Raw genomic sequence first — 12,589 nt, forward strand, 5'->3', positions numbered from 1 at the left:
GGGCCGGGGTCCGTCCGGAGCCGCCGCCGCGCCGCCCCCGGGGCTGCGGCTCTGCCCGCGCCGCCGCCGCACCATGGGCAGCCCCGCAGCGGCAGCCGAGCGGTGAGTGCGGGGTCCCGGGGCCGGGGAGGGTCGTGCCGAGCCGCACACGTGGCGCCGGGGGGCGGCCGCCGAGCCCCCGCCGCCCCTGGGGACACGCAGCCTCCCTCCATCCCTCCCTCCATCCCTCCCTCCTTCGCCTCCCCGCCGGCGGCTCGGGGGGGCTGCCCGGCTGTGCCCACCGCCCGCGGCCGCCAGGCCCCTCCGCAGCCCCCGGCTGTGCCCGGGGAGGGGGCTCGGCACGGCGGGCGGCGCTGGTGACCCCGGGCAGGGTCGCACCGGGGGTGGCGGTGGTGTCGCCTCGGCGCCGGGTCCTGCCCGCCCCTGCTCCGCTCCATCCCCCGGCGCTCCCGGGGGTCCGGTACCCGCAGTCGTCCCCCCCCCCCGGTTTGGGCTGGGGCCGCCGCTCGCAGCCCCTTTCCCGGCACAGCCGAGCGGCTCCGAGCATCGCCGGGCGTCGGGAAAGCTTTTCCCATCTCCTCTCGCTCGTGTTTTCCCCCGGGCGCTGCAGGTTCTCACTCCTCGCCACCCCAGGGCCCTTCCTGCCTCTTCCCCGAGCATCCCGGATTTTCGGCGGATTCTCCTGTCGAAAATTCCGAGGGTTGGTTTAGCCGCGGATGTTACCGGGTTGTGTTTCTCGGGGAAATGGAGCAGGCAGCAAGCGCAGCATTCCTGGCTCCTATTGCCGTGCTGGAATAGCAGCCTTTGCCTCTTCCCACTCTCCATCCAGAGTACTTTTGTGCCAGTTCCTTAATCCACTTGCAAAGTGGATTTGAGCTAAAACCTGACAAAAGGTGCTCCAATTCCCGCGGCGTTCGCACAGGCAGCGGTTGCAGAGGAGCAGCTGCTTTTTCTGTTCCTACCCTGAGACGAGGTTTTTGGGAAGGAGAAAAGAGCAACCAGGAAGGGAGAGGATGGCAGGAGAAGGCAGAGTGCCTGTGAAATAGATGGAGAGCGGAGCCGTGCCGGGCTCTGCAGCCTGGCAGCACCCAGAGCACAAAGCCAGCCCTGGGGAGTGAGGAGCACTGGAGCCAGGGCAGCTGGAGAGGGAAGTGACCAGGACTGGGGATATTTGGTGGCCTGGGGAACACCAGCCCGGGCCTAGCAGAGCTCCTGGCTGCTGCTTGGTTTTGTGGATTGTCTCTCATGCACTCTCACCCTGCCTGGGGATGTGCAGCCTGCAGGATGGAGACCCCAAATCCCAGCGCCAGCCCCAAAGCAGGGGTATCACCATGGGAAAAGCTTCATCCAGGCAGGGAAAGTTCCTGCAATCCTCTCAATCAAAATATGAGGCATGAAAACCAAAAAGCCTTCCAAGAGCAGAGTTGCCCAGCAGTGATGTGGTCTTGTATGTGTGAAAATCCCAAATGCAGGTGATGAACCCTGCAATAACCCTTTGGGAAACACAGGGCCCTTGGGGTTGCTCTGCACCCCAAATCTCCATCACCCCTTGCAGGATGGAAATGGGATAAAATCCCAGCACCCTGGGGCATGGCAGACATCCTTTAAATGGGAGAATAATTGAAGATGAGTGGGGGAGCTGCCAGCTGGGCAGCCTGGGGCTGATCTGGTTTAATTTTGCACTGATGTTTTTATCACCAGTGGTTCTGTGGCACTCACAGAGGGGAGGCAGCGGGACTGCTGCCTCTGGCTGCTGGAGGACAGGGGGAGCTGGATGGGTTTTGGCCAGAGCGGCTTGGAGAGGTGATTTTGGTCCACCAAGATTTCTTACAGTTTTCACATTGCAAAAACCCCACTTGGATGTCTGCAGCCTTTCCCAAAGCTCTTGGGTTGTGGGCTGATCTTGGGGGAAGATGCTCTCCAATGCTCATCCTGCAAAACAGCTGGAGGAGCATCCCGAGAGCAGGGATCAGGAGGCAAAGCAGCTTCAGAAAAGAGCTGGCTTACAAATCAGTAGATTTTGCTTTTATCCTGCCCTGTTGGAGGAGGAAGCAGGAGGAGCAGGGGCTGGGTTGTGTTTCACCTGTCCAGGGCATCGATGCTGAGGGTGGGATGTGGCTGTGCTGGGCAGAGCTGGGACACATGCTAGGCTCAGCCTTTCCTGCCAGGCTCAGCCTTTCTGGGGGATGCGCTTTTGCTGATCCCTGGCTGAAGATAGCAGGGCCAGGGGCTTTTTTCCTATTTTGTAGTGTTTAGAGCTCAGGAATGTCTGCTTTTATTAGCTGTGCTAATCCTGCCTCGCCAGAGAACTCATCCCTGGCTCCAAGGCCCAAACCTAATCCCTGCTCTTCCCTCCTGGGCCCGAATTAAACACTGGACTCGCAGCCCGGCGGCACAGACGGACTCGGCGCCGGCTGCACTCAGCATTAAAAGGTTTCCAATCCGTGTGTTTGGGATGGATTTTTCCCAACTCCTGGCTGTCAGATCACTCCTGTTCCCCCCCATCCCAGCATCCCACCAGGGAGCAGGTGGCTCCTCTTCTCTCCGTGAGGAGCTGGAGCTGCCATAAGGCAGGAGGAGTTGGGCTGCTCCGGCAGCTCAGAGCCGCATCGCTGCTGCCTTCCCATCCCCGGGATGGGGATGTGGAAGAGGGAGAGGGGTGTTGGAAGCCCTGGGAATAACGCTGGAATGTGAAGCACGTGTCCGGGCGCGCTGTGCGGGGGCAGCGGCGATTCCCGTGCCGCCGGTGCGTGTGGGCAGCCCGGGTGGGACTCCTGTCACCAGCAACATCCCCCCACGTCCCCAAAGGCACAGCTCCCAGGGAGGGGAAGTGGGAGCCAAGTGAGGCCATCCCTGGGCTTGTCCCCGGTGGCGCTGATTTGCCACAAGGCTCCAAAACACCTCCGCGTGCGTGCCGTGCCTCAGTTTCCCTGGTTGTAGGGGTTGTGGTGTGGAGCCTGGCTTTGGAGGGTGGCACAGACCCTCAGGCAGCCAAACGCCTGCTGCCTGCCTGGGGCTGTGGTGGGATTGTCTGAGCAGGCAGAGGGAGGATCAGGGAGCATCCTGCAGGGTGTCTCCGGTCCATGGGGCTGCAGGGAGGGTGGGAGGTGCTGCCTGAGCCCAAAGGGCCGCTCTGGGAGTCCTGGAAAAGCCCCAGAACAAACAGGCAAGGGCAGAAATGATCAGTGAGAGGAGATGAAAAGCAATAAATCCCATGAGAACGCTTGGAAACGCTGCTGAGAGCCACAGTGGCTGTGGAAGGAAACAGAGTGGGCTTTGGGCACCCTCGGCTGACTTTTCTGTTTGTGAAGTTTTTTATAGGGTTTACCTTGAAGGACAAAGCAGCTGCTTCCACGAGGTTTGGCTCAGGGGTTGTGGGAGCAGGGATGCAGGAGTGGGACAGGCTGGGCCAGAGCCGTGCCCAGCCATTGGCAATGGAATGTGCTGGATTCTCCTTCGGATCCCATTTGAGCCGTGGTGTTTGGGGCTGGAGCTGGAACCCCACGGGTGCCCCAGGTCTGTGGGGTGTCAGAGGTGGAGGCTGAGGCTGGGCAGGATGGGGGGGGTAAAGTGAGGAAATGGCTCTGGTGGTGGGAGAGCAGAGCCCTCCCCAGGCCCAGGCAGGACCTGCCATTCTCTTTTCCATGTAGAATGGGCAAGCTGAGGACAGCACCAAATTCACCCCAGAACAACCAAACAGCACAGATTGGGCTGGAGAATTTGGGCAAAAAGAAACAGCTTTACCAGGCATGGGTTAAAAACAAAGCACAGAGGGTCTGGGCTGTGATCCCCAGGCTGCTGTCGTGCCTTGGCATCCACGTGGGCACCCCAAGGCTGGGGCAGCCCGGGAGCAGAGGCAGGATCCATCTCTCTGAGCGTGCCCTCCTCCTTCCTCTGCCTCAGCCCTGCTCTTCCCTTGCTTCCCTGCCTTCCTCCCCCTGAATTTTTCATGCCACCACGAGCTTGGCTGCAGCTTGCAGCCCCATCCATCAGGAGGGTTTGGTTTTCAAAGCTGTCCCAGCTCTGCCCAGCTCAGATCTGGAGCGCCGGGGCTCCTTGTTCATCTCCCGATGTGCCAACCAAAATAGCAGCGGCCACATACTGGAGTGGAGAGGAACAAGTGTTACTGGGAATTAAAATGACAGATCTCAGCATCAAGGTCTCCGAGGGTTTGTGCTTTATTAAGCAACAGTGAGTTCATGGGAAAGGACTTTGACTCAGAGCACCGGTTGTGTCTACAAGAAAAGAGAACCAGGGACTATATTTAGGCTCAGGCTGTGGTGGGGAGCCAGGGCCAGGCACCGAGGGAGGGGAGCTGGGCATCCTCAGCTCCGTGGGGATGAGCCCTGGCCCTGCAGAGCAGAGTGGGGAGCAGGAGGTGGGCACACCTCAGCTTTGGGATCATGGAATGCCCAAGGTTTGGGTTGGGAGGGACCTTAAAGCCCATCCAGCCATGGCCAGGGACACCTCCCACTGTCCCAGGCTGCTCCAAGCCCCATCCAGCCTGGCCTTGGGCACTGCCAGGGATCCAGGGGCAGCCACAGCTGCTCTGGGCACCCTGTGCCAGGGCCTGCCCACCCTGCCAGGGAAAGTGCTGCAGAGGAACAACCCTGTACAAGGGGCTGCTTGGGGGTCCTGCACCCCCAGCCCCACATCAGCCATGGCCAGGGGGGTGTGGAGTGGCTGGAAGAGCTCCTCTGAGCAGGATTCACCCTGGCTGGGACTTGTACAACATCCACTGTACAGGGAAAAAAGGGACCACGGCCCTGCTGTGTGGTCCTCACGTGGCTCCCTCTCCCTTAAATGTGGTTTCCTGCTGATTGGGGTGATTTAACAGATCAATGTTTTCTCTTCTTGCCTCAGGGTCTGCCTCTTCCCACCGCCCCCTCCTATTAAAAATTCATTGTTTCTCCCAGATACTGTTGCTAGAGGGAGACAGGGAGAAATAAAGGAAGTTCTTGGAATGGAGAAGAGAAAATATTCAGTGGGAAGGGAATTGAGGAAAAATTTAAACCAAATATTGTCCCTCCCTGGGTGTGTTTGAGCCTGAGTGCTGTCCCTGTCACATCACAGGATCCTGATGTTCTCAGAGAGTTGAGTGGGAACTGGGGGGACTTTGGGTGCTGGGGACAGTCCTGCTCCTGCCAGGGAGGTGGTGAAGTGTCACAGCACATGTCACAGTTGAGACAGCCACATGATGATACACAGAGTATCATCAGACAACTTCAGAAGGGTTCAACCCATACAGAGTAAAATCACATCACTTCAGAGGGCTGCAAGCATCTGCCCTTCTTGTTCTTTAGCCCAACCTCATGTCCATGCATTGCACCTGTGTGTCCCTTGTGTGATTGCTCAGCACACCTGGGCACTCCACGGCTCCTTGCTGTCAGTGCTGCTCACCTGCTTTTCACAGCTGGACCCTCTGGGGATGAGGCTGGGCCAGCCCCACTCCCAGTTACCCCAAACTGTGTCCCTACAGTGAAGCCCCTGCTGGTTTCAGAGCCGGGAGTGTGGGATGTCGTGGCTGTTGCACCCAGCAAATCCCAGCAGGCACGGGAGGGAAGAAGGAGCAGGAGCAGCGACCTGCAGTGCGGGCTGTGCCCGATCTCCGACTCAGTTCCCATCCTCAGCATCTCCAGAAAGCTCCCCCAGGCCTTGACTGCTTCTCCTCTCAATTTGGCTGCTGTTTCAGTGCAGGAGGATGAGGAGGTTTGTCTGTAGGCTGGAGTAGCCAGGAGGGTGTTGGTGGCTGCTCTGTGGGATCAGCTCCCCTGAGCAACCGGAGCTGTGACACGGAGCTGCCGGGCCAGGTGCCACCAGCAGGGATGGAGCATGAACTAAGGGGATTCAGGCAGCCTTGGGAAGGCTCTTTTCCATCTTCTGAAGCCTCCTGAGCACAGTCCTCACAGTGCTCCTTGCAGAGCAGCAGCAGCAGAGGTTTGCAGGGCAGGGGAGCTAAAGGGGCTCTCTCTGAGCATCCCAACTCCCTCAGCCACACTCCATGGTGGAACACCTCACCTTAGGTGAGAGGATTTGTTTTCCCTCAGGAAATGATGCCTCAGGTTTGAGCTTTTCTATTTTTCAGGTTCTGTGCTGCTTTAGTGTGTGGGTCTGGGTCCATATCAGGGCATGGTGAGCTCTCTGCACAGAGCAGGGAGATAAAACAATTCCTGCTCCAGCTGGGGACCAAGGACAGATGATCCAAATCTCAGGCCCAAGAGCACAAACAATGTGGAATGAAGAGAAAAAACCAAGAAGGATGTGACTTCATAACCTAAAACTGTAATTGGACAATGAACTCCAATGTGCAAATGGAGCAGAACTGATCAAAGTGAGAGACCCCGTGAGCGCTCGTACATTTTGTGACCATTTTGGGTTCACCTGGGGTGCAGCCCTGGCTGGGCTCTTGTAGTACCCAAACTGGATCCATTGAGGCCTTTTAATAAATCCCTGTTTTATTCTTTAACTCTGTCTAGCCTCTGTTCTAGGTCAGCCTTCACAAGGCATCAGAAGAGTTGAAGGAATCATTTCCAGCCCCTTCTCAGTGCTGCAGCCAGAGGAGCAAACCATGAGGGTGTTTGGTGCTTTTGGCCTCTTTTTCCAGAGGGTCACCTGGGCTGACCTTCCCCGTGCTCAGGACAGCTGGACACCAACCCTTCAATATTGGCACAAGGAGCTATTTTGTGTTTTTCCATTTAAATCTCATTTGAAGGAAAGTCCATCTGGTTCCCTCTGTGCTGCCAGAGGAAAAAAGGGCTGTTCTGGGGTTAGTTTTCCACAGGGAGACCCAGGAGAGGCAGGGTGCCTCAGGACTTGTGCTTGCTGAGGGGCTGGGGCAGGGCCCCTGTAATTGAACACTAATTAGGGATGGAAAAGGAGCAGAACCCTGCAACTGCAAATGGAAGGTGCAGTGACATAAATAAGAGAGAAACTGTGACCTTTTTCCATAAGCAGGAATATTAACCAAGTGTGACTAATGGAGTGAGGAGAAATAATCCTGCCTTCATTAGTCCTTATTCCAGTGCCTGGTGAGGAGTAGGAGCCTTGGGCTGCTCCCAGGGAAGTGCAGTGGGTGATGCCAACATCCCTCCCAGCTGTGCCCAGTGCTCTGGGAGTCATTCCAGGAGTTATCGTGGAGGTTGGACCCTCCAGCCCAGCCAGGGCTACGGCAAAGATGAACCAAAATGGTCACAAAAATGGACAGTTGGTTATGGGGTCTCTCACTTTGAGAAGTTCTGCTCCATTTGCATGTTGGTGTTAATTGTCCAATTCCAGCTCCAGCCCATGAAGTCCCATCCTTCTTGTTTTTCTCTCTTCATTCCATGCTGTTTGTGCTCTTGTGCCTGAGGTTTGGATCATCTGTCCTTGGTCCCCAGCTAGAGCAGGAATTGTTTTGTCTCCCTGCTCTGTGCAGAGAGCTCACCATGCGCTGGTGTGAGCCCAGACCCACACACTAAAGCAGCACAGAACCTGAAAAATAGAAAAGCTCAAACCTGAGGCATCATTTCCTGAGGGAAAACAAATTCCAGGGTTTTACCTCTTACCTTCAGGGTCACTTTTACATCAAGCACCAGCCTTGTGGCAAAGCAGTTTGGCACCACTGCCTTCCCCTGCCTTGCTCAGCCCGCACCAACATCTGGAAACCTCTGGAAATCCAGGTCTGTTGCTGTAGCAGTGACAAATGGGGCTGTGTTCTGTTGGGTCAGGCTCATCCAGCATCAGACAATGCTGCCGGGTTTTTGGGTTTCTTTCCATGCCCTGAGGGTCTCTCTGGCTCAGGCTGTCGCTGCCCCTGAGTTCATGCTGGGCAGAGCTGTCCCTGTCCCTGTCCCTGTACAGGGATCACTCCATGGCCTGGGGACCTCTCCCTGCTGCCTCAGTCCTGGCTCAGCTCTCTCCACCTCAGTGACTTTCCCAAGACTCTTAAGAAACAGATCTTTTTCCCCCTCTGTTTCATTTTTAACAGCTCTGCCTCATTTCTCCCTCCATTTTTCTCCCTGGGGTCTTTTCTGGCTGTGCCCCCAAAGCTGGGAGATGCTGTCTCCCTGCAGTGGAGCTGAATTCTTTCTCCTTCCTTGAGCATTTTCCAAATTTTCCCATTTACTTTTGCAGAAAGAAACTCTTTGGGGGCCTGTCACTGAGAGAGGATTTCAAATGAGCAGCCTGTGACACCTCCCTATGGTAATGTGTCATTTTTGTTGTTGATATTTCAGTAACTAAAGGTCAGCTGTAAGCTCAGCTGGCTGGGAAATCTGACATTAATTACACTAATGAGCAAAAGTCTCTGGCTTAATGCTCCTGGATACCAGGGCTGTGTGACACTGGCTGGATCTGGGCACTGTCAGGTGTCCTGGGATCCAAAGAATGAACTTGCCACTGACCAGGACCCCCAAGGCCCTTTCTGCAGTGGTCTGAGATGAGCCAGATCTGCTGTGGTGCATGGAACAGCTGCTGTGCACATCCCAAGGGATGCTCCTGCCTTAGAAGAGCTCAACTTGGGCACCTTGGTCTGGTTCTCTGGATGTCTGCTGATCGGGGTCCTGTTTGGCTTTGGGATTTGCTGCTAAATTTCTTTTTTCAAGGGGATCCCCTGTGCAGAACTGGAAACTCCTTGATGGAGAAGCAGGTCCTGTGTGGTACCCAGGGAGAGGGGAATCCTCTCCTGGCTTCTCCACTGAGTAGCCCAGAAAATAGTTTAAATCCAAGTTTTGAGTAAAAAACCACAAAGCACAGGAGCAGAAGGTGACAACAACCCTGGTGGCACAAACATACAGAGGGCCAGGGAGCTGTGCTGGTGTCACCACGTGAGACCAAAGGAGGCTTTAGGCACTTCACCCACGTGCTGGGTCCCCTTTCACAAGGATTAAAATGTATTTGCAGACAAAACCCCCGGAGGTAACCTGAGACAGAGGTTGCTAAGTGACCTGGGAGCTGCCAAAAACAAATGCCAAGACCATCAGCTCATTCCCAGGGCTGGGAATGATGGACTCACCTGACAAGCCAAGCTCAGGTGGTCTCTAAGTGAGCTTCAATTCCATGTTCCCCATGCTCAGGCAGGATGGGAGTGAAACCTTTCAGGGATGGCAGGAGAGGCTGCTCAGGGCAGGAGCTGAGCACATTTAGGCTGACTGCAGTTTGCTCTCTGCAGGTCTGCAGTAAACACATGGCTGTGTCCTGCCTGCTGGAATTGGATTGAAATTTTACCTTCTCCATCCCCAGAGCTGGAGCCTGGCCATGGGGAGCAGCAGCTGGGCTGGTGTGGTTAGGATTTACCCTCAGGTGGTGCTCTCCTCCATCCCTGCTGGAATATTTGAGTGTGTGAGTCCCACACATGGTGCTGCAAGAGAACCAAACCCACTTCCCTCCCAGTTATCCCATCTCCCAGGACTGGAGCAGCTCCAGGGATCCACAGCAGATCTGTGGACATCAGCCCCTGGAGCCCCAGTCCCTCAAAGCATGCACACTGCATCCCTTGGAGGCAAATTCCTTCTGGAATTGCACCAGCTGTAGTTGCTGGAGGTGCCACAAGCTCCCCCCTGCAGGTGCTGAGGGCAGGTTCAGATGTTTCTGGATCGTTTCTGCATCCCAGGGCTTGGTTTGGGTCATTCTTGCTGTTATTTCAGGTGCTGGGTCAGAGTGTGCTCCAGCTCCCTGTGCTGCAGGGCACGTTCCTGAGGAGATGGGATCCTGCTGGGATCCTGGGCTTTTCCAGCCTGCTGTGATCCTGGGCTTTTCCATCCTGCTGGGATCCTGGGCTTGTCCGTCTTGCTGGGATCCTGGGCTTGTCCATCCTGCTGGGATCCTGTTCTTTTCCAGCCTGCTGGGATCCTGGGTTTTCACAACCTGCTGGGATCCTGGGTTTTCACATCCTGCTGGGATGCTGGGCTTTTCCATCCTGCTGGGATCCTGGGTTTTTACAACCTGCTGGGATCCTGGGCTTTTCCATCCTGCTGGGATCCTGGGCTTGTCCGTCCTGCTGCCAGCCCTGAGCTGTCCCTGTTGTCCAAGCCCTACCTCCTGGAGGGGCTGGTGCATCCCCTGACTCCAGCAGGGAGCTCTGGTGTGCCCAGAGCAGGGAATTTCTGTTGCTGTGGGGGGTTTAGGGCTGTTCCTTTATTGGGGAGTGTCCCTGACTGATTCCGTGCATCCCACATGGGATTTGCACCCCTGCCACCCAGGGACTGGCTGTGGTGAAGGGCTCAGTGTATCCCACTGACACTGGACCTTCTGGGAGCTGGGAATGTGGGTTCCTGCCATTCCAGGGAGAATTCTGGGTCCCTCAGGCAGAGCAGGGAGGGAGGGCAGTGTGGAGCAGGGAATGAGCTGGGATTGCCAGGCACTGGTGCAAGTCCTGCAGCCTCACAGCCCCCAGGGGCCTGGGGGTGAGCAGGAGTGTGGAACCCTCAGCCCTGTCCCTGCAGGTTTGGAGGGAATCCCTCTGACTTTGGGGTGGTGCTGCTTTCCTGGAGGAATTTTAGCTTTTCCAGAAGCTGAGCACTGACAGTTCTCCGGGAACCCCAAAAGGGAGGGTTTGCCCATCCACAAGCAGCATGTGGACACCACTGGGTTTCTCAGGAGCACACGGGGATGGAGAGCTCCATCCCCACGGCATTCCTGGCTCTGGGATGTGCCAGGGGTGTGCTCCCTGTGCCCCCAGGGGACAGGGGAGGGGGAAAGAAAAGACATAACTGAAGGCAGTGTTGCAAAAACAAAAAGGGATCTGAGAATTATGCTGCATGATATTTACAAGAATAAAACTCTTTTGATTACTATCTTTTGAAACAAAACAGTGCTGTTATACATGAGTTTCATCCCCAAATGCAAACTCAGAGGTGTAGACTGCATCTATAGATCAGGCCCAGCTACACAGAAATTATCAGACATACCATGACCTGTATTAGCAGACCGACATTATACTTTTTTATTAACAAAAAACCAAGATCAAAAAAAAATCAAGATAAAAAAAATCATTCCTGGCTCCGGGATGTGCCAGGGTGTGATCCCTGTGCCCCCAGGGCCGGCTGCCGCTGCAGAGCTGGCTCCTCATTCCCCAGCGAATCCCTGCCGTGGAAATCTCCTTTGCTGAGGTTCCCCAAGCCTCTCCCAGCAGAATTAACCCCCGGCTGCTGCTGCCCACCCAAACCCACCTTGCAGACCTGAGTGAGGGCTGCAGCAGGCACAGAGCAGCTGCTGAGCTGCAGCAGCAGTGTCCCTGCGTGGGTGTGCTGAGCAGGACCGAGCCGGGGACGTTTGAGGCTGTTAAGCAGGATTTCCACACAAAAGGAGCTATTTAAATTCCCTCTTTCTTTGCAACAGGCAAATTAAACTTGATCCAGAGAGGTCCAAGCAATTCGGTAAAACCACAGCAAATCATTTGTTCAGCATCTGCTGCGTCAGTGCTGGGAGCATCTCCTGACCCCCCCAGGTCCCCCAAAATGCTCGGGGAGGGGACACGGGGCTGGGGGTCCGGCCAGGGGCACTTCTGCTGCCACGTTTGGATGAAATCTCCCCAGATCCGTGGCCTCCTGGGCAGTGGGCACCCCCTGGGTGGGTTCAGTGCCCTCCTGCAGTCCCTGAACGTGACTCCCCAAGGGCACTGCCGTGTCTTCCCTGCTCCACCCAGAGCTGCCCAGGCAGGGCTGGGCTCGGACAGGTGGGGAGAGGATCCTTCAGGGCACAAAGTGTGATGTAATGTTATATTCATATAAAGTAGAAATATGTTTATATATTATAAAATATACATATTATAAAATCATAATATTATTCTATTTAATAATAATATTTACTGTTATTATGCTTTATATTATATATGAATATATTTTGTATTATAATGTATATTTAATATATTAACTATATTATATATATGTAATATATAACATAGCATAATATAATATATAGCTTATTTTATATATATAGTGAATATATTATAAAATATTATAAAATATTGTAAATATATATGATATTTCATATAAATATATGATATTTCATATAAATATATAGCATTTATATATTTACAGATAAAACCAGGCAAGCTGCAGTGGTCAGGTCCCACATCTGGCTGGAGCAGCACTAAGGATGCTCCCTCTCTCTGGGAAGTGCCTGGGTGCCACATCCCTGGCCTTTGGAGGAGTTTATTTGGGATTTCTGTGGCAGACACTGGGGGAAGGTGACTGACAGTGCTCTCCTTGTGCTTTCTGTGCAGAGGAGCCGAGGCTGGCTGTGCTGGACACTCCACCATTTGAACATGCCCAGGCTCCAATGCCTCAGCAGATCCCGATGTCGGAGCAGCCCTGGACCTGCAGAACGGTGAGACTGGGGGTTGTGCTCTGGGACACTCAAAATCCAGCTCATTTTTACCTCGTGGCCACCCCTGTGTGGTGGCATTAGCCCCCTCCTTGTCCCCACCTCCTCGTGCAGCAGCAGCACTCAGCTGGACCTTGGTCCCCTGGAGCAGCTGGGAGGTCTCCAGCTGTTGTCACCACCCCAGAACGAGCCAGGAGTAGCTCAGGCAGAGTTGTGGTGTGAAACTCTGGGCTGCTGAGCTCTGGGCTGGTGGCAGCCAGCAGAGACCCCAGCCTTGCTCACTGCT

This window comes from Pyrgilauda ruficollis, unplaced genomic scaffold (genome assembly GCF_017590135.1).
Source record: "Pyrgilauda ruficollis isolate IOZ18807 unplaced genomic scaffold, ASM1759013v1 scaffold200, whole genome shotgun sequence".
Lineage (NCBI taxonomy): Eukaryota > Metazoa > Chordata > Aves > Passeriformes > Passeridae > Pyrgilauda > Pyrgilauda ruficollis.